Consider the following 22,370-nt stretch of genomic DNA (forward strand, 5'->3'; position numbering starts at 1 on the left):
ACTTTAAGAAAGAGAGATCTTTTGAGACTGCTTGAAAGAAAGAGACCCAACACCCTGTCAGAATAATGTAGAATCTCTGGCTGTATTTCTTCAGAAACCTTCTCAGTTCCCCTTCCATCCAAAAGCTAATTCTTGAAAACCTCCACCTGACTGCTTCAATCCCTGGCTCCTCCCATTAACTGCATCATCTTGCCAAGCGGAGCACAATGGGAGCGATTCTCCAGCCACGTTGTGCTCAAGGGAGAGCACAACGCAGCTAATGAATGCCAGGAGAGGCTGCCAGCGAGTCTCCCAACAGGCTCCTTGCCTCGCGGGATTCTCCAGAATCCGGTGAGATATCAGAGTCGAAACTCCACCCCAAATGGGCCTGACCAAACGGCGCTCCCAGAAGTAGGTTGTACACCTACTTACAGGGTAGAGAAGGATATGGGCCAAATTCGGGCAAGTGGGACTAGCTTAGTGATAGAAACTGGGCGGCATGGACAAGCAAGGGCCCTAGGTAGCCAGGATAAGTGCAGGGTGGCTCCCTGGCCTTCCTCCTGAAAGGCGGGCACTTTGGCACTGCCACCCTGGCATTGCCAAAATGCCAGAGTGGCACTGCCAAGCCAGCAAGAGCATTGCCTGGGTGCCAGTGCAAGGGTGCCCGAGTGCCAGCATGACACTGCCAAGGGCCAGGGCGGCCATGCCCATACAATGATGGTGGAGGGGGTGTTTGATGCGTGGGGGAGTGCAAGGAAGATAAGTAGGGGCCTCTGGGAGATTGGAGGGGTGATGGGTGGGGGTCCTGGAAGGCTGGGGGGCTGCAAGGGAGTTTGGGTGGGGGCCTGAAGAGGGTGGACCCCCAGGGATCCCATAGCGGGGTGTCCTCACTTGGGGGATGTGGGGTAGTGTCCATGTGTGTGGGGGGTGATATTGCCCATGGGTGTGGGGTGTAAGCTCACTAAGATGTTGGGGCACCCTTTCAAAATGGCGGCCTGATCTCAGAGTTCAGCTCCCCAGTGCTAAAAAAAATGTTTGAAGTGTGGGCTAAACCGTTGAGAAACTACCCAGGGCCCAAAAAAGTGACTCAGTGTCATTGGATAGCGGTGGGGAACTCCCTGAAAAACACGCCACAAATTAACTTTGAAATTTTGGGGGAAAATCACGCCCAATGGCTCTAATTAGACATTCCCCAGGGAACCCTCTTAATATAAATAAAAGTCCAAAGCCCAAACATTAACGATGCTTTTATTGCACCACAGACTACAAAAGCCAAGCTGTCTTTCAAACCAGGATTCTTTTAAAACACTATTGCAGTAGTCGTACACACTAACCCAGGATTTTAACCCTTACTGCACCAAATACATAGAATACAATATATCTGAAATTTCTACATTCATCACAATAGCTAATATTTGTCACCTGTGCCAATACATCTGAGGGATGGGAGCGCTGGGCATTCTTTCCTCGTGTCTACAAATCTAATATATTCAAGTTGGCGAAGAAGATGAAACAACCTGGGCGGGATTCTCCACTCCCGCGCCGAAGAGGCCGCGCCGTCGTGAACGCCGTTGAGGTTCACGACGGCGCGAAACAGCCCCGATCCCGACCGATTCAGGCCCTGACAATGGGCTAGGATCGGGACCGCGTCATCTATACGCGCCAGGCCTTGTCTCCCGCGTAAAGGCGGCGCCGCATAGATGACGCGGCCGGCGTCGCATTACTGGTGTCATCCGTGCATGCGTGGTTGCCGTCCTCTCTAAGTCTGCCCCGCAAGAAGATGGCGGACGGATCTTGCGGGGCAGCGGAAGGAAGGAGGTCCTCCTTCAGAGAGGACGGCCCGACGATCGGTGGGCACCGATCGCGGGCCACCCCACATTTGAGGTACCCCCCGGTGCAGGACCCCCCCTCGCCCCCCCGCAGGCCGCCCCCCCACCGTTTGCACGCTGTTCCCGACGGCAGCGACCAGGTGTGGACGGCGCCGGGGGGAACCCGTCGTTTTGGCCTGGCCGCTCGGCCCATCCGGGCCTGAGAATAGCGGGGGGTGACGGAGAATCGCCATTTTGGGTGTCTCCGGCGATTCTCCGGCCTGCGGAACTCGACCGGGCCGTTCCCGCCGCTTGGGAGAATCGCGGGAGGGCGTCGGACCGGCGTCCCGGGAAATTCTGGCGGCCCAGGCGATTCTCCCAACCGGCGCGGGAGTGGAGAATCTCGCCCATTATTCTGTGTTAGAACAGTGCGTTGTGGGACTGACAGGGCCAGGTCCAACCATACGGGGATAGAGCAATGCTGGCTCCACTTACTGTCAGTTAAAATCTCAAGTAGCAGAGGCTACAAATAAAAATGCTGTTCAAATGGTAAATTCCAAAAGAAAACAAAAATCAAAGAAAACAACCCCACCAGTCAGGCAAGCTAATCAGTCAGAACAGACCCCAGGATAATACTACTGAACACAAACTACTGCTGTGAGCACAGGCTGATTGCATGAAAGAATCTATTTTGTCCTTGGCTGATAGATGAAAAGAAAACGATCGATTCACTCCGAATCAGACAGCAATCGACTTGCATCATCCCAATCTATACAAGACACCTGGTTTCGGAATCAAGTTTGAGCTACTGGAGGATATTGCTTCCTCTCTGAAAGCAGAGGAAAAGAGAAAAACAACTTGGTAGCGATTACTGATTATACCTTGAATGCATCTGGTGAGTACAAGAGTCTAGTTTTCCGAGTTTGTGCGGACGGTCTGGAGCCTCAGCAGCCAGCTGCCCACAGCTTCTGGATATTTAGTGTCAGTGGGCGATAATTCCCGCTGAGAGATCACAGAATACCATCCCTGAAAAATACATAAGCGATAAGGCAATGTTAATTTTTTGTATTTATGCTTTCGATGGGCATCATTGGCAGGGGCAGCATTTGTTGCCCATCCCAAATGGCCCTTGAACTGAGTGGCTTGTTCGGTCATTTCAGAGGGCCGTTAAGAGTTAACCATATTATTGTGGATCTGGAGTCACATGTCGGCCAGAACAGGCAACGATGACAGATTTCCTTCCCTATCGATGTGAGAGAAACAAATTAGTTTTCACAACAATTCTAGTAGGTCACCATATAGAAACTAACTTTCAATTCCAGATTTTACTTTATTGAATTTAAATTCCATCAGAGGCCATGGTGGATTTAAACCTGTTTTTCCAGATTACCTGCCCAGTGACAATACAACACTACCGTCTCCCCCCAAATGGACAAATCTTGTTCATCTGCAGGTTAGGTGGATTGGCCATGCTAAATTGCCCGAGTGTCCAAAGGTTAGGTGGGGTTACAGGGATGGGGCTGGGGGGTGGGCCTGGGTGAGGTACTCATTCGGAGAGTCGGTGCTGACCCGATGGGCTAAATGGGCTCCGTCTGCACTGTAGGGATTCTATGAAGATGTTAGGCTAAAATTTGAGTACTACAGCCAGTTATGTAAGGGCAAAAAGCAATGGAAAAGGTACAGCTGGGGACTTCCGGTGGAGGCTGTGGAGTGAGTAGTCCTATTTGGTGGCTCCCGCTCAATGTGGTATTTTTTGGTCCTTCCCCCGTCTGAAGGGTGAAGTTTTGGATGGGAAGACGTGTAGGAGTATCTGGAGAAGGTGTAACATTCTGGTGTAATGATGGATGCATCCACAAACTAGGAGTGGGACGAGAAGAAAGGAGCTGTTGGAACAGGAGAGTCTTCGTGGTGCCTCACAGGTAAAGATGGCGGAGGGCAAAGGGCCCGTTCGGCCTGCCCAGTGGACAATGGAGCAGTTGGTGGAGGCCCTGGAACAACTGGCCAAAGTGATGGAGCCAATTAAAGCAGGTATTGCGAGGGTGGAGCAGAGACTGGAGTCCCAGGGCCGAGCAATCCAGAAAGTGGAGGAGGCGGTGGGGGAGCACGAAGAGCAGCTGGCCCCAATAGTAGCCGAGGTGAGGGTGATGCGGGAGGTCCACAAGAGGCTGAAGGAGAAGGTGGACGATCTGAAGAACCACTCCAGAAGGCACAATTTTAGGATAGTGGGGATGCCCGAAGGTGCGAAGGCCACATGTATGTGGGAAAATGTTGGAGCAGCTGATGAGGGAGTCTTTGACCGGTCCCTGAAGGCCGACCAAGCGCACAGGACGCTGATGCGGAGGCTGCAAGCAGGCGTGCCACCGAAGGCGATGGTAGTGATTTCTGGATAAAGATAAGGTTCTTCGGTGGGCAAGGCAGACGAGGAAGTGCACCTGGGAAGGGAACGAGCTGCAGGTGTCTCAAGACCTGGGTGCAGAGCTGGCAAGAGGGTTTAATCGGGTGAAGGTTTCCCTCTTCAAGAAAGGGGTGACGTTCAGGGTGCTGTACCCGGCCCACCTCTGTGTGACTTTTCTGAAGTGTGAGTATTACTTTAGCACGCCAGAACAGACGACGAACTTCATGAGGGACAATGGACTTGCAGGAGAAGGAGGACATTGAACTTTGGAGGAGTTTGTGAGCAGGCTATTTGTGTTCTCGGGGAAACTTTTCCCCTTAAATTGTTTGTTTGGTTTTGACGAAGGGGTGTTTGGAGCACCAAAGGTGAGTGCACCTTTACAGTTTTATTGGGGGGAGTGTGAACGGGTGGAGGAGGGGGGCTGTAAGGAGGTTCGGAGGCCTTGGGCGATGCCACCATGCTAGCTGGGCGAGCCAGTTAATAATAATCTTTATTATTGTCACGAGTCGGCTTACATTAACACTGCAATGAAGTTACTGTGAAAAGCCCCTAATCGCCACATTCTGGCAACTGTTCGGGTAAACAAAGTGAGAATTCAGAACATCCAATTCACCTAACAGCACGTCTTTCGAGACTTGTCAGAGGAAACTGGAGCACCCGGAGAGAACCCACGCAGACACAGGGAGAATGGGTCCGCACAGTGACCCAAGTGGGAATCGAACCTGGGACCCTGGCGCTGTGAAGCAACAGTGCTAATCACCCCAATAGGAGAGCAGTGGAGGGTTGTCAGGAGGTAGGTGTAGGGGAGGGGGATGGGGTTTTTGTTTTGTTTGGGAGTGGGGAAGGGTTGCTGACAAGCGTGAGGTTGCTGTGGGCCAGCTGGAAAGGGAGTTATGACGGAGGACATCCGAGGGAGTGGCGATGCTGGGGGCTGGCCCAAAAAGGGATATGGTTGAGCATCAGGGGATGGGAGCCTCCCCGACTAGGCTGGTCACGTGGAACGTGAGGGGGCAGAATGGGCCGGTCAAGTGGTCACGTGTGTTCATGCACCTGAAGAGTCTGAAGGCGGACGTGGCTTTTTTGCAAGAGGCACATTCAAAGATAGGGGACCAGAGGAAAGGATGGGTGGGTCAGGTGTTCCACTCGGGACTGGACTTGAAAACGAGGCAGGTGGCAACGCTGGCAAATAACCGGGTGGCATTCAAAGTGGGGAGCATTGTGGCACATCCAGGGGCTCAGGGGGGGTTTGTGATGGTGAGTGGGAAGCTGGAGGGGATGCCGGTGGTCTTGGTAAACGTTAAGACCCAAATTGGGATGATGTAGATTTCATGAGGCGGGTTCTAGGGACGATTCCCGACATGGACTCGCACCAACCGGTTGATCATTGAGAGGGGGGGGGGGGGGGGGGTTTAATACGGTTATAGAGCCAAGCTTGAACCGGTCGAGCCCAAGGTCGGGGTGTGCCTGTTAACAATATTGTAGATAGTTGGTGGTGCAAACTCCAACCAGTAGGTGACAGTACAGATCCACCATGCGGTCTAGAGACAGTGGTCATATGACAAGGCACTTAGATATAGGTCAGGGCAGATGAAGTGATGCACAGAAGGTTGTAAGACGTATATGAGGACAGTCGTGCATAGAGGTCGTTCCAGGGGAGTATAAAGAAACTCCGTGATAACTTGTCCTGTATCTGATCGTTACCTTACCACGTGTATTAATAAGGATCCTTTTTGGGCAAGTCACAAGCAGTTCTGTGGATTCCTTGCTAGACATCTAACACATGGTACCAGAGTACTGAAGATTTGAAGACAACGACGGCAGTGACAAAGTTTAAATTCAGTGGAAGGACCAACCTGGTGAACTGCAGCCATTGGCGACTCAATGCAGTAAAAACCACTGAAACTCGAAATGGATGGACTGAAAGCGTCCCACTAGCTTCAAGTATCGGATAATGTAGACGAAAACTGGCAGCTATTCAAGCAGCAGTTCAAACTCTGCATCAGCCCGAGGCCTGCAGATATAGCCTGCCGAGAGGCGAATAGCGTTGCTGCTTACTGTGGCAGGTCCACAAGCAATTGAACTGTATAATATTTTTGCTTTTGACAAGGAGGAGGATAGCAAGAGATACAATGAAATAATTGGGAACTTTGATCATCATTGCTCCCGCAAAAAGAATGAGACATTTGAGAGATACATATTCCGTATGCTTAGCCAGAAACCTGGTGAATCGTTCGACCGTTTTGGCATTGACTTGAGGCTGAAGGCCCAGTCATGCAACTTCAGTCGCCTGAAAGGTAGCACAGTGGTTAGCACTGCTGCACAGCTCCATGGTCCCAGGTTTGTTTCCCAGCATGGGTCATACGGAGTCTGCACATCCTCCCCGTGTGTGCGTGGGTTTCCTTTGGGTGCTCCGGTTTCCTCCCACAGTCCAAAGATGTGCAGCTTAGGTGGATTGGCCATGCTAAATTGCCCTTAGTGACCAAAAAGGTTAGGTGGGGTTACTGGATCACAGGGATATGTTGGAAGTGTGGGCTTAAGTGGGGTCCTCTTTCCAAGGGCTGGTGCAGACTCAATGGGCCAAATGGCCTCCTTCTGCACTGTAAATTCTATGATTGTGTATGGTATATCAAATGATAAGCTACGCGAGAGGTTGCTGCGGGAAGATTTGGGACTGGAACAAATGATAAAGATTTGCCAGGGGAGCAAGGTAGCTGCATAGCAAATCAGCAATGCCCAAAAATATTGGCGCCAATACAGAGGAAGATGCCAGCGCCATTAGTGCGGTGACCCACGTAATGAAGAAATGTGCTCTCATTGCGGGTGGCCATTTTAAGCGGCCGACAGGAGCCGCCATCCTATGCCCAAAATGTGGCAATCGAAATGGCCCACGGCAATGTCTGGTCTTTGGAAAAGTCTGTTCCAGATGTGGCCACGTTGGGCAATTTGGGAAACAGTGTTTTGCGTGTCCTACAAAGGACCATAGAAGATCAGTAAATGTGGTTGATGAGATGTCTCCGGACGAACAGTTCTTCATCGATGTCATTGCAACCAAGAACCAGAATAGTCCGACCAGATACTATGAAGTCACAAGTTCAAAAAAAAATGAAACAAGAACTCGCCGCACACCATGAAAATCAGGTGAAAAACGATGGTGTTCTGAAATAACTCATTATTACGATGTGACCTTGACAAGTCGGTCTCCATTGCACAACCTGAACACACAGCTGAAAGGCGCTGATCGACCAGGACTGCCGGTATATTACGGTGAGTTTGGGCTCTCTGACATGACGTACTGGTTACTGTTTTATATTGTGGACTTGAAATAGAGTCCATCTTAGGAGCGGATGCATGTGAATCGCTGAACTTAGCTGAGCAACTGTATGTCCCAGAAGATGGGATACTACAGATCCATACAAGATATTATCGTGCGCACATTTGACGAGGATCGAAAAGAAATCTCGGTGGAGGACGACAAATCAGACAAAGAGACAGAAGGGCTAGCGAGCATTCTGCAATTTGGTTAACAGTCTTCAAGAAGGTGTATGTGCTCAGTGGCATGATACAGGAGCCTGACGAGCCCATATTAAAGTTTCTACAAGATGTGAAGGTTAAATGTTCAGAGTATGGGTATTTCACAAACGAGGTGATTAGGAAAGCATACCAAATGAATTAGTAGCCTGACAAGCTTGAATCTTCATTCTTTGATGAACCAGAAATCATGGGGTGCACAGGCTATAAGATCGACTGGAGGGAGGACAAAAATGCCACGTTGAAAACAATTAAAACTAAGCCGAAGCACAAAGATGGAAACACTCACAGAACAGTTACGAAAGCTGTACCAAATGAATCATTCTTTAATTTCTTCAGTCCTCCTGAAGTTCCACAGCGTGGAATGTTAAGCTAAAGTTTGGCAGTAAAACTCGATGCTGAGTTGAACTTCGCTGCCTCCTGCGCGAACACACAATTCCATGTGCAATGTTGTATGTTACAGGAGAAATTATTGCAAACAATGCTGATCCGACGATGAGTACGATGAAGATATATATGAAGACTTTGAACATGATGCTGAAAGTAATGGCATGGAAGGTGAGCCAGATGAAAGCCAATATGAAATTTTCGTAAATCTCTCTCGCAGGAGCAAGGACAGGCTTAATGAAGAGGCCCAAGAAGCGCTACTGCTTTGGTTTGGAAGGAATGACGAGGTGGTCACGGGGGACGCCCAGACTGCGCTGGACACAGAGAAGGGCCGGAGCTCTGAGATGGCACACTCCAAAATAAAAACCAAGATCCCAGTGGCTGATACCTTGGAGGACCAGCTACTGAACAAGTGAGAAACAGATGACATTGTCCCAATCTTAGAGAAGCTTGCTCCAGAGGAATTTAGTGAATCGTTTCAGGCTTCTGAAAAGGTTCCGGTAGTTGACTCCCTGATCCTCGAGGATACTGAGGATGAGTGGGAAGATATTGATGATGAATACAATAGCATTGATGTTGATGAAGATTATTGGGAGGAACGGACGGCTATCACGTTGTGTAGCTCGACGGATCCACACATCTACTCGATGCAAAGCCAGGATGACCCAATGTCTGGATCGTCGTGACCAGAGAGAGTGTCTGCATCGTTACTGCCTGTGATGAGGAGCCGTTGATCGTTGCTCCAGTGAGCCAAGCACCTGTTGTCATCGATCTAACCTCCACCCAGACATCAGAAAGCGAGACGATCCAACATCCAGTTGAGGCTGCAGAATTGGGCATGGTCACACAATCCAGTGATGATGTGTCGGCACCTCAGGCTACACCTGAGCATCCGCATACTTCCGAGCACAGGGTGCAGACCAGCACCAAACCAGGGGCTGCCAAACCCAAACATAAAAAGAAAATAATTTCCCAACTAATTGTTAAAACAAGGAGGAGGGGCGGCACGCGCAGTGGTTAGCACTGGGACTTTGGGCGCCACAGTGGTTAGCACTGGGACTTCGGGCATGAAGACCCGGGTTGAAATCCCGGCCCTGGGTCACTGTCCATGTGGAGTTTGCACATTCTCCCTGTGTTTGCATAGGTTTCGCCCCTTAATTTGAAAAAATGAATTGGGTAAGTTTGTAAACAAACATTAGAGGAAGGGGGATGTGGTGATATGTCTGTAAACAATATTGTAGCTAGTAGGTGGTGCAAACTCCAACCAGGTGATGGTGCAGAGGCATCATGCGGTCTCGAGACAGTGGTCATGTGACAAAGCACTCCGATACAAGACAGGGCAGATCCAGTGATCCACAGAAGGTTATAAGACGTACACTAGGACAGTCGTGCATAGGGGTAGTTCCAGGGGAATATAAAGAAACTCCATGATGACTTGCTCTGTATCTGATCGTTACCTTACCACGTGTGTATTAATAAATATTCTGTGAATTCCTTGCGAGACATCGAACACAACATGGGGAAGTTGTCGGCAGTGGCGAAGGAGCTGAAGGGGTTTGTGGAGTGTATTGGATGGGTGAACCTGTGGAGGTCTGGGAGGCCGAGGGCGAAGAAATTTTCAGATGTTTCCCATGTGCACTGGGTGTACTCCCGGTTTGACTTTTTTGTGGTGGACAGGGATTTGTCGGCAGGAGTGGTCGATTCGGAGTATTCGGCGACTCGGACCACACGCCACACTGGGTGGATTTGCGAGTGCACCGCGGGGGGGGGGGGTTACAGCGCCTGTAGTGAGGCTGGATGTGGGTTGTTGCCGGATGAGATGTGCGAGGTGATGCCCACCATCCGGGGGTATGTGCCACGGAGGAGGTCACGGCCGCCATGCTATGGGTTCCACTAGTTTGGGGGAGTTTATTTCAATTCAGGAGCATAGGGAGAAGGCGGTGGGGCAGTTGTGGAGGTCCAGTATACGAGTACAGGGAGAAGGCGTGCAGGATGTTTGCCCACCAGCTGGGGAAGCAGGAGGCGACGAGGAAGATGGGCAGAGTAAAGAATGGGACGGAAAGGGTGGTGTTGGACCCACTGGGGGTGAATGGGGCGTTTGTGGCTTTTTACAGCAGATTGCAGGAGTCGGAGCCCCAGCCGGTTAGGGAGGGGGAACATTGGAGGCCCGTCGGGTTGAGGGAGGTGATGGAGTGTATGGGGGCAATGCAAGCCCCGGATGGGTCCCCGCTGGAGTGTTATAAAAGGATTGGGGGGGGACCTGGGGCCACTGCTCGAGGGCATACAATGAGGCTGGGGGGGGGGGGGGGGGGGGGGGGGAGACTTCCCCCTACATTAGCGCAGGCATCCATCTCTTTGATAGTCAAAAAGGAGAAGGATCCAGCGCAGTGTGGATGGCACCGTCCGATATCGCTATTGAATGAAGGGCCACGTTGCTGTCGAAGGAGTTGTCTTCGCGAATTGAAGACTGCGTCCCGGGAGTGATAGACGAAGACCAAATGGGATTTCTGAAAGGGAGACAATTGTCAGCAAATGTGAGGCTGCTTAATGTGATTATGATGCCTCCGAAGGGGCATGAGGTGGTAGTGGCAATGGACGCAGAGAACGTTTTTGATCGGGTGGAGTGGGAATATTTTGGGAGGTGCTGGGGCAGTTCAGGTTCGGGCAGGAGTTTGTGGACTGGGTCCGATTGCTGTGCAAGGCACCAGTCGCAAGTGTGCAAACGAAACGGGTCAGTTCGGGATATTTTGGGCTTCATCGCGGGACGAAACAGTGGTGCCACTCTCCCCGTTGCGTTTTGCCTTGGCTGGCCAGTTGGCTCCTTCTATAGCTCATGGAATCTTGCAGCACAAAGAACTTAGCGGTGTGGTCCAGGAGGTCACAGAATTGTTATGGTGCACGAGGAACCATTTGGCCTGTTCTCCTTATGGCTCAATGCCATCCCCTGCAAATTGATTAATTACATCTAATACCTTCTTGAATGCCTCAATTGAACCTGCCTCCACCACACTTCCAGACAGTGCATTCCAATCCGAACCACTTGCTGTGTGAAAACGCTTTTTCTCGCATCACGTGTTTCTTTTGCAAGTCACTTTAAATCTGTGCCCCCTCATTCTTGATCCTTTTTACGAGCGGGAACAATTTCTCCCTATTTGTTCTGTCCAGCCTATCACGATTCTGAACACCTCTATCAAATTTCCTCCATGCTTTCTTCTCTCAAAAGAGAACAGTCCCAACTTCTCCAATCAATCCTCAGAACTGATGTTTCGCATCCCTGGAACCATTCTTGTAAAACCTCTTCTGCACTCTCTCCACTGTGTTCACATCTTCCCGACAGAGTAGCATCCAGAATTGTACACAATATTTCAGCTGAGGTCTAACTAGTGTCTTGCATAAGTTCAGTATCAGCTCCTTGATCTTGTATCCTATTAATAAAGCCCAGAACATGAGATGCATTATTAACTGCTCTCTCCACCTATCCTGCCACCTTTAGTGATCTATGAACATATACACCCGAACTGGGTGTATATGCTCCTGCACCCCTTTTAGAATTTTACCCCTTATTTTATATTGTCCCTCCATGTCCTTCCTGCTAAAATGCATCATCTCACACTTCTCTGCATTGGGCTTCATCGGCCACCTTTCCGCCCCCCTCCACCAACTTGTCAATATTCTTTTGAAGTTCGACATTGCCCTCTTCACAGTTTACAATACTTCCCAAGTTTTGTGTCCTCCGCAAACTTTGAAATTGTCCCCTGCACACCTGGACCTAGATAATTAATATATAAATCAGGAAAGGCAAGGGTCCCAATACTGACCCCTGGGGAACACAATTACAAATCTTCCTCAGCCCAAAAATATCTATTGACCATTAGGCTCTGCTTCCTATTATTCAGCCACTTTTGTAACCATGTTGCTACTGTCCCTTTTATTCTATGAACTTAATCTTTCTCATAAATCTGTTTTGTGGCAATGTATCGAATACCTTCTGAAAGTCAAAGTACACCACATCAAACATTATTACCCTCACCGACTCTTTCTGTTGCCTCCTGAAAAAACTCCAACATGTTCCTTTTAATGTGATTTCCCCATTAGAAATCCATGCTGAGGGCGGCACGGTGCGCAGTGGTTAGCACTGGGACTATGGCGCTGAGGATCCGGGTTCATATCCCAGCCCCGGGTCACTGTCGGTGTGGAGTTTGCACATTCTCCCCATGGGTTTCATCCCACAACCAAAGGTGTGCAGGTTAGGTGCATTGGCCACGCTAATTGCCCCTTCGGAAAAAAAATAATTGGTTACTCTAAATTTAAAAAATAAATCCATGCTGGTTCTTTCTAATTAACCCACGTTTTTCCTTGGGAGAATAATCACACCTGGATTCCAGATGGAGCAGGCTTAATGAGTCAAAGAAAAGAACAAAAAGTGCAGCAAAGGAACAGGCCGTTATCCCTCCAAGCCTGCGTCAACCATGCTACCCATCTAACCTAAATCTTTCTACACCGGGCATCACAGTAGCACAGTAGTTAGTACTGTTGCTTCACAGCGCCAGGGTCCAATTTCCACTTGAATCATTGTCTGTGCGGAGTCTGCACGTTCTCCCTGTGTTTGTGTGGGTTTCCTCCGGGTGCTCCACTTCCTCCCAAAAGATGTGCTTGTTCGGTGAATTGGACATTCTGAATTCTCCCTCTGTGTACCCGAACATGCGCCGAAATGTGGCGACTAGGGGATTTCCACAGTAACTACGTTGCAGTGTTAATGTAAGCCTACTTGTGACAATAATAAAGATTATTACTTCTGGGGTCCATATCCCTCTATTCCCATCCTATTCATGTATTCGTCAAGATGCCCCTGAAACATCACTATAGTACCTGCTTCCACCACCTCCTCTAGCAGCGAGTTCCAGCTCCCATTACCTGCTCTGTGTAAAAAAACTTCCCTTGCACATTTCCTCTAAACTTTGCCCCTCCCACCTTAAACCTATGTCCCAGAGTAATTGACTCTTCCTCTCTGGGAAAAAGCTTCTGACTATCCATTCTGTCTATGCTCCTTGTAATTTTGTCGACTTCGATCAGGTCACCCCTCAACCTCCATCATTCCAGTGAGAATAACCAGTGTATCCAACCTCTCCTCATAGCAAATGCCCTCCAGACCAGGCAACATCCTGGTAAACCTCTTCTGTACCTTCTCCAAAGCCGCCACATCCTTTTGGTAGTGTGGCGACCAGAATTGAACACTATATTCCAAGTGTGGCCTATCTAAGGTTCAATATTTGGGTTTGTTTATTGTCACGTGTACCGAGTACAGTGAAAAGTATTTTTCTGCGAACAGCTTAAACAGATCATTTAGTGCATGAAAAAAGAAGAAAAAGAAAATACATAATAGGGCAACACAAGGTCCACAATGTAAATACATAGACACGGTGCACTGGGTTGGAGCATACAGGAATGTAGCATCATCAGGTCAGATCAGATGTATATTAATACATCTGCATTTTCTCATTCTTGTCAATTCAACTACGTCATCTTCTTCACAGCCTTCAACACGTCATTGATGACGATGAACATCTTGCCAAGGTCATCCCCACACCCCCACTACTTGCCTTCAAACAACCGCGCAACCTCAAACGAACCATTGTTTGCAGCAAACTACCCAGTCTTCAGAACAGTGACCACGACACCACACAACCCTGTCATGGCAATCTCTGCAAGACGTGCCAGATCATCGACATGGATACCATTATTACACGTGAGAACACCACCCACCAGGTACGCGGTACATACTCGTGCGACTCGGCCAACGTTGTCTACCTCATACGCTGCAGGAAAGGATGTCCTGAAGCGTGGTACATTGGCGAGACCATGCAGACGCTGCGACAACGAATGAACGGACATCGCGCAACAATCACCAGGCAAGAATGTTCCCTTCCAGTCGGGGAACACTTCAGCAGTCAAGGGCATTCAGCCTCTGATCTCCGGGTAAGCGTTCTCCAAGGCGGCCTTCAGGACCCGCGACAACGCAGAATCGCCGAGCAGAAACTTATAGCCAAGTTCCGCACACGAGTGCGGCCTCAACCGGGACCTGGGATTCATGTCGCATTACATTCATCCCCCACCATCTGGCCTGCGAAATCCTACCAACTGTCCTGGCTTGGTACAATTCACACCTCTTTAACCTGGGGTTACCCCATCTCTGGATCTGTAAAGATTTAATCACCCGCTAATGCTCGCATTCCAAGCATTGTTTGGCATCTTTGAATTTGTCTATATATATGTTTCTGGAACAGATTTCTTCATTCATCTGAGGAAGGAGCAGTGCTCCGAAAGCTAGTGACATCGAAACAAACCTGTTGGACTTTAACCTGGTGTTGTAAGACTTCGTACTGTTGTCAATTCAAGGCATGTTACTGGTCACATTGATGCAACGCAATTTATCCTTGTTTTCTCAAAGTAGCTGCAATTTCAAGTTTTAGACCTGACAAATTCACTGGATCCGCCATTCTCCAGTAAGATCTATGATTCTAAAATCTGTGGTGATGATAGAGAATACGGTCTAAGACTTGGTGGTTCTTCAGGCACTGCTGCTTTCTGGAAATTTGCACTGTTAAAGTAACTCCACTGCAATGAAAGGTTTCCAGCCTGACATTTCCAACTAACCACATTGCCCTGATATCTGCAACTTTCATTTTTTTAAATCTCATTCTCCTTTATTTTAGGCAAGGTTGGATACATTTATCTGGATTCTTCTTCCCTTGAAAACACATTGTCCTGGAACCTGAATAGGCCTGGTCATGGTCTTGAATCAGTTCCCATCACATTGAAACAAAGAATAGATACAGCACAGGAGGAGACCATTCAACATGCCCTCTGAAAAAAAAAGGTCTGACACCTTGTTTCATTAACCAATTCACTTGTCTGAGATCAATCGGATTACATGGATCAACAGAAAACTCTGTGTTGCTAAGTAAAACTGGCCCAGTGAAATCCTTCAAACTGCACCTATTACCTCTTGCTACCAATCATGAGATTCAATTTTCCATTTAAGAAATCGAGACATCATCCTGATCATCAGGCCAGAGCAATCTCCAGCTCAATGAAACCGGTATTCACTTCCAATTACATTTTTTTTGAAAAATATTTTATTGAGGCATTTATATATATATATATATATATATATATATATATATCTCAAACTCAACCAGAAAACAAAACAAGACGGGCAGCACGGCAGCACAGTGAGTCGCACTGCAGCCTCACGGTGCCGAGGCCCCTGGTTCGATCCCGGCTCTGGGTCACTGTCCGTGGGGAGTTTACACATTCTCCCCGTGTTTGCGTGGGTTTCACCCCCACAACCCAAAAAGATGTGCAGGGTAGGTGGATTGGACATGCTAAATTGACCCTTAATTTGAAAATATGAATTGGGTACTCTAAATTTATATTAAAAAAAAGAAAACAAAACAAGCAGACAGGGCTGCAAATAATCAAAACAATTAAATACCTAACACCCCACCATCCCATCCCCCAACTCCCCACCTCCTTTTTTCCCCCCCCCTCGCTGCTGACATCTGAACTATTTTCGAAGAAAGCGATGAGCATCTGCCCTCTCCAGGCAAACTCCTCCACAGACCCTCTCAAGGCGAACTTTATCTTCTCCAGCCTGAGGAACTCTGTCAGGTCACTCACCCAAAGCCCCAGTTTCGGCGGCCCCAAGACCCGCCATTCCAATAAAAACCATCATCTTCACCAATTACACTTGTCCCACCAGCGACAGCGGGAGCACATCCCACCTCCTAAAATCCCCCTTTTACTGTTCCACCAACCGAGCCAGATTCAGCTTGTGCATTCACTTCCAGTTACTAATCCAATATAATAGAAAATAAATCACAAGCCTTAACTCCTGTCTGAGGTGTACCCTTGGAACAGTGTTCATATCAAGAAACCTCCAAATGTTGAACGGCCATACACACTTGTCGAAGAATATACTTTCTTAAACTCAATTTAAAAAATTATATGAAGTGATGCTCTGTGGAAAGGATTGCATATTCACCAATTGCAGACAGTTGTGGCAGATTTCCCTGATGTCTCCTTGCTAAAAGAATATAACTCTCAGGGCTAAAGGAATCAAGGGGATGGGGGGGGTAGGCGGAAAACAGGTTATTGAACTTGATGATCAGCGATGATCTTAAGTAATGGTGGAGAAGGCTTGAAGGGTCGAATGGCCGACTCCTGCTTCTATTTCATAGAATTTAGAATTTTTCATAGAATTTATACAGTGCCGAAGGGGGCCATTCGGCCCATCGAGTCTGCACCGGCTCTCTGAAAGAGCACCCTACCCAACCACACACCTCCACCCTATCCCCAGAACCCAGTAACCCCACCCAACAATAAGGGCAATTTTGGACACTAAGGGCAATTTAGCATGGCCAACCCACCTAACCTGCACATCTTTGGACTGTGGGAGGAAACCGGAGCACCCAGAGGAAACCCACGCACACACGGGGAGAACGTGCAGACTCCACACAAACAGTGACCCAAGCGGGAATCGAACTTGGGACCCTGGAGCTGTGAAGCAATTGTGCTAACCACCATGCTACCGTGCTTTCCATGTATGTTTCTATATAAATGGAGATGACCAACACAGAGCAATAGTTTCAATCCACAATCTATATTAACTCATTCCAGCAGTTAGAATATAAGGCTCCCTAAGAGTGGGAAGCCACAACATCACCCTTATCAATACCCAGTGATGACTCACAGTAAATGCATATTTGGCTATCATTAGAGTTAGCTCAAAGTGAGGCGGTGCATGGTACATGGAGTCTGACAGTTTGTGGCACTTGTTTCACAAATGCTCACAACGCTTCTTGGCATTTTCTTTACCCCAATCAGCAACGTGTAAAACTCCACAGCACATCACATTGTGCAGATCAGTAAGGTATTATATAAATTTGCCATAAATGGAAAAACAGAAAAACTTAGACACGCAAGAATCCATCAAAACAATGATGACAAAGTCTCAGTCTCCAAACCACAAAGTTATGATCTCCATCTCAATGACAATGTCAACTTGGATAATTGGGGCTCATTCTGGGGTCGGTGGGACCTCTACAAACGGGATGGTCTACACCTGGACCAGAGGGGTACCAATATCCTGGGGAGGAAATTTGCTAATGCTCTTCGGGAGGGTTTAAACTAGTTCAGCAGGGGATTGGGAACCCGAATTGTAGCTCCAGTACACAGGAGGTTGAGAGTAGTGCGGTCATGAGTAAGGTTTCAAAGTTGCAGGAGTGTACCGGCAGGCAGGAAGGTGGTTTAAAGTGTGTCTTCTTCAATGCCAGGAGCATCCGGAATAAGGTGGGTGAACTTGCGGCATGGGTTGGTACCTGGGACTTCGATGTTGTGGCCATTTCGGAGACATGGATAGAGCAGGGAAAGGAATGGTTGTTGCAGGTGCCGGGGTTTAGATATTTCAGTAAGCTCAAGGAAGGTGGTAAAAGAGGGGGAGGGGTGGCATTGTTAGTCAAGGACAGTATTACGGTGGCAGAAAGGACGTTTGATGAGGACTCGTCTACTGAGGTAGTATGGGTTGAGGTTAGAAACAGGAAAGGAGGTCACCCTGTTAGGGGTTTTCTATAGGCCTCCGAAAAGTTCCAAAGATGTAGAGGAAAGGATTGCAAAGATGATTCTGGATAGGAGCGAAAGCAACAGGGTAGTTGTTATGGGGGACTTTAACTTTCGAAATATTGACTGGAAACGCGATAGTTCGAGTACTTTAGATGGGTCCGTTTTTGTCCAATGTGTGCAGGAGGGTTTACTGACACAGTATGTAGATAGGCCAACGAGAGGCGAGGCCATATTGGATTTGGTACTGGGTAATGAACCAGGACAGGTGTTAGATTTCAAGGTAGGTGAGCACTTTGGTGATAGTGACCATAATTCGATTACGTTGACTTTAGTGATGGAAAGGGATAGGTATATACCGCAGGGCAAGAGTTATATCTGGGGGAAAGGCAATTATGATGCGATGAGGTATGACTTAGGATGCATCGGATGGAGAGGAAAACTGCAGGGGATGGGCACAATGAAAATGTGGAGCTTGTTCAAGGAACAGCTACTGCATGTCCTTGATAGGTATGTACCTGTCAGGCAGGGAGAAAGTGGTCGAACAAGGGAACCGTGGTTTACTAAAGCAGTCGAAACACTTGACAAGAGGAAGGAGGCGGCTTATGTAAAGATGAGACATGAAGGTTCAGTTAGGGCGCTCGAGAGTTACAAGTTAGCTAGGAAGGACCTAAAGAGAGAGCTAAGAAGAGCCAGGAGGGGACATGAGAAGTCTTTGGCAGGTAGGATCAAGGATAACCCTAAAGCTTTCTATAGATATGTCAGGAATAAACGAATGACTAGGGTAAGAGTAGGGCCAGTCAAGGACAGTAGTGGGAAGTTGTGCTTGGAGTCCGAGGAGATAGGAGAGCTGCTAAATGAATATTTTTCGTCAGTATTCACACAGGAAAAAGACAATGTTGTCGAGGAGAATACTGAGATTCAGGCTACGAGACTAGAAGGGCTTGTAGTTCATAAGGAGGAGGTGTCAGCAATTCTGGAAAGTGTGAAAATAGAAAAGTCCCCTGGGCCGGATGGGATTTATCCTCGGATTCTCTGGGAAGCTAGGGAGGAGATTGCTGAGCCTTTGGCTTTGATCTTTAAGGGATCTTTGTCTACAGGAATAGTGCCAAAAGACTGGAGGATAGCAAATGTTGTCCCCTTGTTCAAGAAGGGGAGTAGCGACAACCCCGGTAACTATAGACCAGTGAGCCTTACTTCTGTTGTGGGCAAAATCTTGGAAAAGTTTATAAGAGATAGGATGTGTAATCACCTGGAAAGGAATAATTTGATTAGAGATAGTCAACACGGTTTTGTGAAGGGTAGGTCGTGCCACACAAACCTTATTGAGTTCTTTGAGAAGGTGACCAAACAGGTGGATGAGGGTAAAGCAGTTGATGTGGTGTATATGGATTTCAGTAAAGCATTTGATAAGGTTCCCCACGGTAGGCTACTGCAGAAAATATGGAGGCATGGGATTCAGGGTGATTTAGCAGTTTGGATCAGAAATTGGCTAGCTGGAAGAAGACAAAGGGTGGTGGTTGATGGGAAATGTTCAGACTGGAGTCCAGTTACTAGTGGTGTACCACAAGGATCTGTTTTGGGGCCACTGCTGTTTGTCATTTTTATAAATGACCTGGAGGAGGGCGTAGAAGGATGGGTGAGTAAATTTGCAGATGACACTAAAGTCGGTGGAGTTGTGGACAGTGCAGAAGGATGTTACAAGTTATTGAGGGACATTGATAAGCTGCAGCGCTGGGCTGAGAGGTGGCAAATGGAGTTTTATGCAGAAAAGTGAGGTGATTCATTTTAGAAGGAATAACAGGAAGGCTGAGTACTGGGCTAATGGTAAGATTCTTGGCAGTGTGGATGAGCAGAGAGATCTCGGTGTCCATGTACATAGATCCCTGAAAGTTGCCACCCAAGTTGAGAGGGTTGTTAAGAAGGCGTACGGTGTGTTAGCATTTATTGGTAGAGGGATTGAGTTTAGGAGCCATGAGGTCATGTTGCATCTGTACAAAACTCTGGTGCGGACGCATTTGGAGTATTGCGTGTAATTCTGGTCGCCGCATTATAGGAAGGATGTGGAAGCATTGGAAAGGGTGCCGAGGAGATTTACCAGAATGTTGCCTGGGATGGAGGGAAGATCTTATGAGGAAAGGCTGAGGGACTTGAGGCTGTTTTCGTTAGAGAGAAGATTAAGAGGGGACTTAATTGAGGCATACAAGATGATCAGAGGATTGGATAGGGTGGACAGTGAGAGCCTTTTTCCTCGGATGGTGATGTCTAGCACGAGGGGACATAGCTTTAAATTGAGGGAAGATAGATATCAGACAGATGTCAAGAGGTAGGTTCTTTACTCAGAGAGTAAGTGGAATGCCCTGCCTGCAACAGTAGTGGACTCGCCAACACTAAGGGTATTCAAATGGTCATTGGATAGACATATGGCCGATAAGGGAATAGTGTAGATGGGCTATAGAGTGGTTTCACAGGTCGGCGCATCATCGAGGGCCGAAGGGCCTGTACTGCGCTGTAATGTTCTATGTTCTAACTTCTGCAGCATCTTCAACAGAGTAAAAGGTCAGCTGCATTACCAACCATATCTGACAATGTGGGACAAATGAACAAAAGGTAGGTCAAAGAGGCAGATTTTAAGGAGCATCTTAAAGGAGGAAATAGGGAGGTTTAGGGAGAGAATTCCAGAGTTTGGTATTGGGGTAGCTGAAGGTCTGGCTGCTGAGAGTGGAGTGATTAAAAGTAATGATGCACAAGAGACAATAAGTGTAGGGCCAAAGATGTCGGGTGTCCATAGAATACCGAATGTACAGGAGGCCATTCGGCCCATCGGGTCTACATGGACCCTTTGAAAGAGCACTGTACCTGTGCCCAAGCCCCCACCCTATCACTGTAACCCTGGACATCGTTGGAAATTGGGAGGAAACAGGAGTGCCCAGAGGAAACCCACGTAGTCAGTGGGAGAAGATACAAACGCCACATCGACAGTCACCCATGGCCGGAATCAACCCAGATTCCTGGCGCTGTGAGGTTGCAGTGCTAACCACTGTGCCACCGTTAGGACAGAGAGATAGGGATGGTAAGGCCATGGAGATTAGAAAACAGGGATGAGAGATTCAAAATCAAGGCTTTGCTTGACCAGGAAAACAAGAGTGAGGGGTGAAGGAGAGTTGGTGTGTTTGGTTACAGGAGAAAAGCTTTGGATTAATTAATTTATGTACCTTGCAAGACTGTCAGGAATCCATTGGAATGGTCAAGTCCTGCGGTAACAGAGGCACGTATGACAGCTTCACAGCAGAAAAGCTGAGGCCAGAATAGAGCCTTGACAATGTTATGGAAGTGGAATTAGACCATCTTGTTAATGAAACAGGTTGAAAGGTCATCACAGGGTTGTTCATAACTTCAAAGTTGCAAACAATCTGATTCAGTATCGGACACTTGCCAGTGAGAGTGACGTATGAAGGAATTAAGTTTGTAACAGCCGATACCTGGGAGCCCCACCACCTTGACTTGAAAATATATCGCCATTCTTTCACTGTCGTTGGGTCAAAATTCTGGAATCCCTCCCTAACAGCACCCTAGGTGGACCTATACCTCGGACTACAGTGGTTCAAGAAGGCAGCTCATCACCACCTTCTGAAGGGCAAATGGGGACGAGTAATAAATACTGGCCTCACCAGTGATGCCCACATCCTGTAAATGAATTAATAAAACAAGGAAAATAACTGCAATATTCCCAATATTTAGTTGAAGGAAATTTCTGGATGTCAGACAAGCATACTGATAACTTAAAAACGGTGGCAAGTCTTCAGCAGACATGAGAAACATTAATTCATCATGAAGACAAGAAACGGGGGGCTTTGTTGACTCGTTTACAATGGCATTTTGCACCTCACTCCCCGTGCACAACCCAATTCCTCGCCAACATCATTATCTCACTGTCATCAGTCACACACTCTCGCTTTCTTACTCATACTCCAGTCACATCTTCCTCAATGCTCCAGCCCCATTTCTTCCCACTTTCCTACCCAAGCTCATTACTCTCTCCCCCCACTGCATCCCCTCACACTCTCGTTCACCCCTTTGCTCCACTCACAATCCCCACCCAACTGCTGTGAACAGCTGTGGTCCTCTTATGCAAGGAAAGATGTACGAGCTTTGACAAAGGGTCACCTGGACTCGTAACGTTAGCTCTTGTATCTCCCTACAGATGCTGCCAGACCTGCTGAGATTTTCCAGCATTTTCTTTTGGAAAGATATACTGGTATTGGAGGCAGTCCAGAGAAGGTTCACTAGCTTGATCCAGGGTATGGAAAGATTTGCGACCAAGGAGAAATTAAGAAGTTTGGGGCTGTAGTCATTGGAGTTTAGAAAAGTGAGAGATGACCTTACTGAGACATGTAGGATTCTCAGGGGGCTTGACAGTGAAATGAAAATGAAAATCGCTTGGCACAAGTAGGCTTCAAATGAAGTTACTGTGAAAAGCCCCTAGTCGCCACATTCCGGCACCTGATCGGGGACAGTGTAGATCTGAGAGGATGTTTCCTCTTGTGGGAGAGTCCAGGGACAGAGAGCGTGGTCTCAGAGTAAAAGCAAATTACTGCGGATGCTGGAATCTGAAACGAAAGAGAAAATGCTGGAAAATCACAGCAGGTCTGGCA

General features: G+C 48.0%; 1 protein-coding gene across 7 annotated transcripts in view; it reads right to left on the reverse strand.

Annotated features, from left to right (window-relative positions):
* Window positions 1-22,370, reverse strand: part of prdm10 (PR domain containing 10) — a 371,372-nt gene that overhangs the window by 347,512 nt on the left and 1,490 nt on the right. For 4 of the 7 annotated variants that reach the window (XM_072486852.1, XM_072486851.1, XM_072486853.1 and 1 more), the window contains exon 2: window positions 2,669-2,813. The exons of the other annotated variants lie outside the window; for them this stretch is intronic. The gene's annotated coding sequence lies outside the window, so the exon portion shown is untranslated. The remainder of the gene's footprint in view (window positions 1-2,668; window positions 2,814-22,370) is intronic. 7 annotated transcript variants of the gene reach the window in all.

This window comes from Scyliorhinus torazame, chromosome 21 (genome assembly GCF_047496885.1).
Source record: "Scyliorhinus torazame isolate Kashiwa2021f chromosome 21, sScyTor2.1, whole genome shotgun sequence".
Taxonomy (NCBI): domain Eukaryota; kingdom Metazoa; phylum Chordata; class Chondrichthyes; order Carcharhiniformes; family Scyliorhinidae; genus Scyliorhinus; species Scyliorhinus torazame.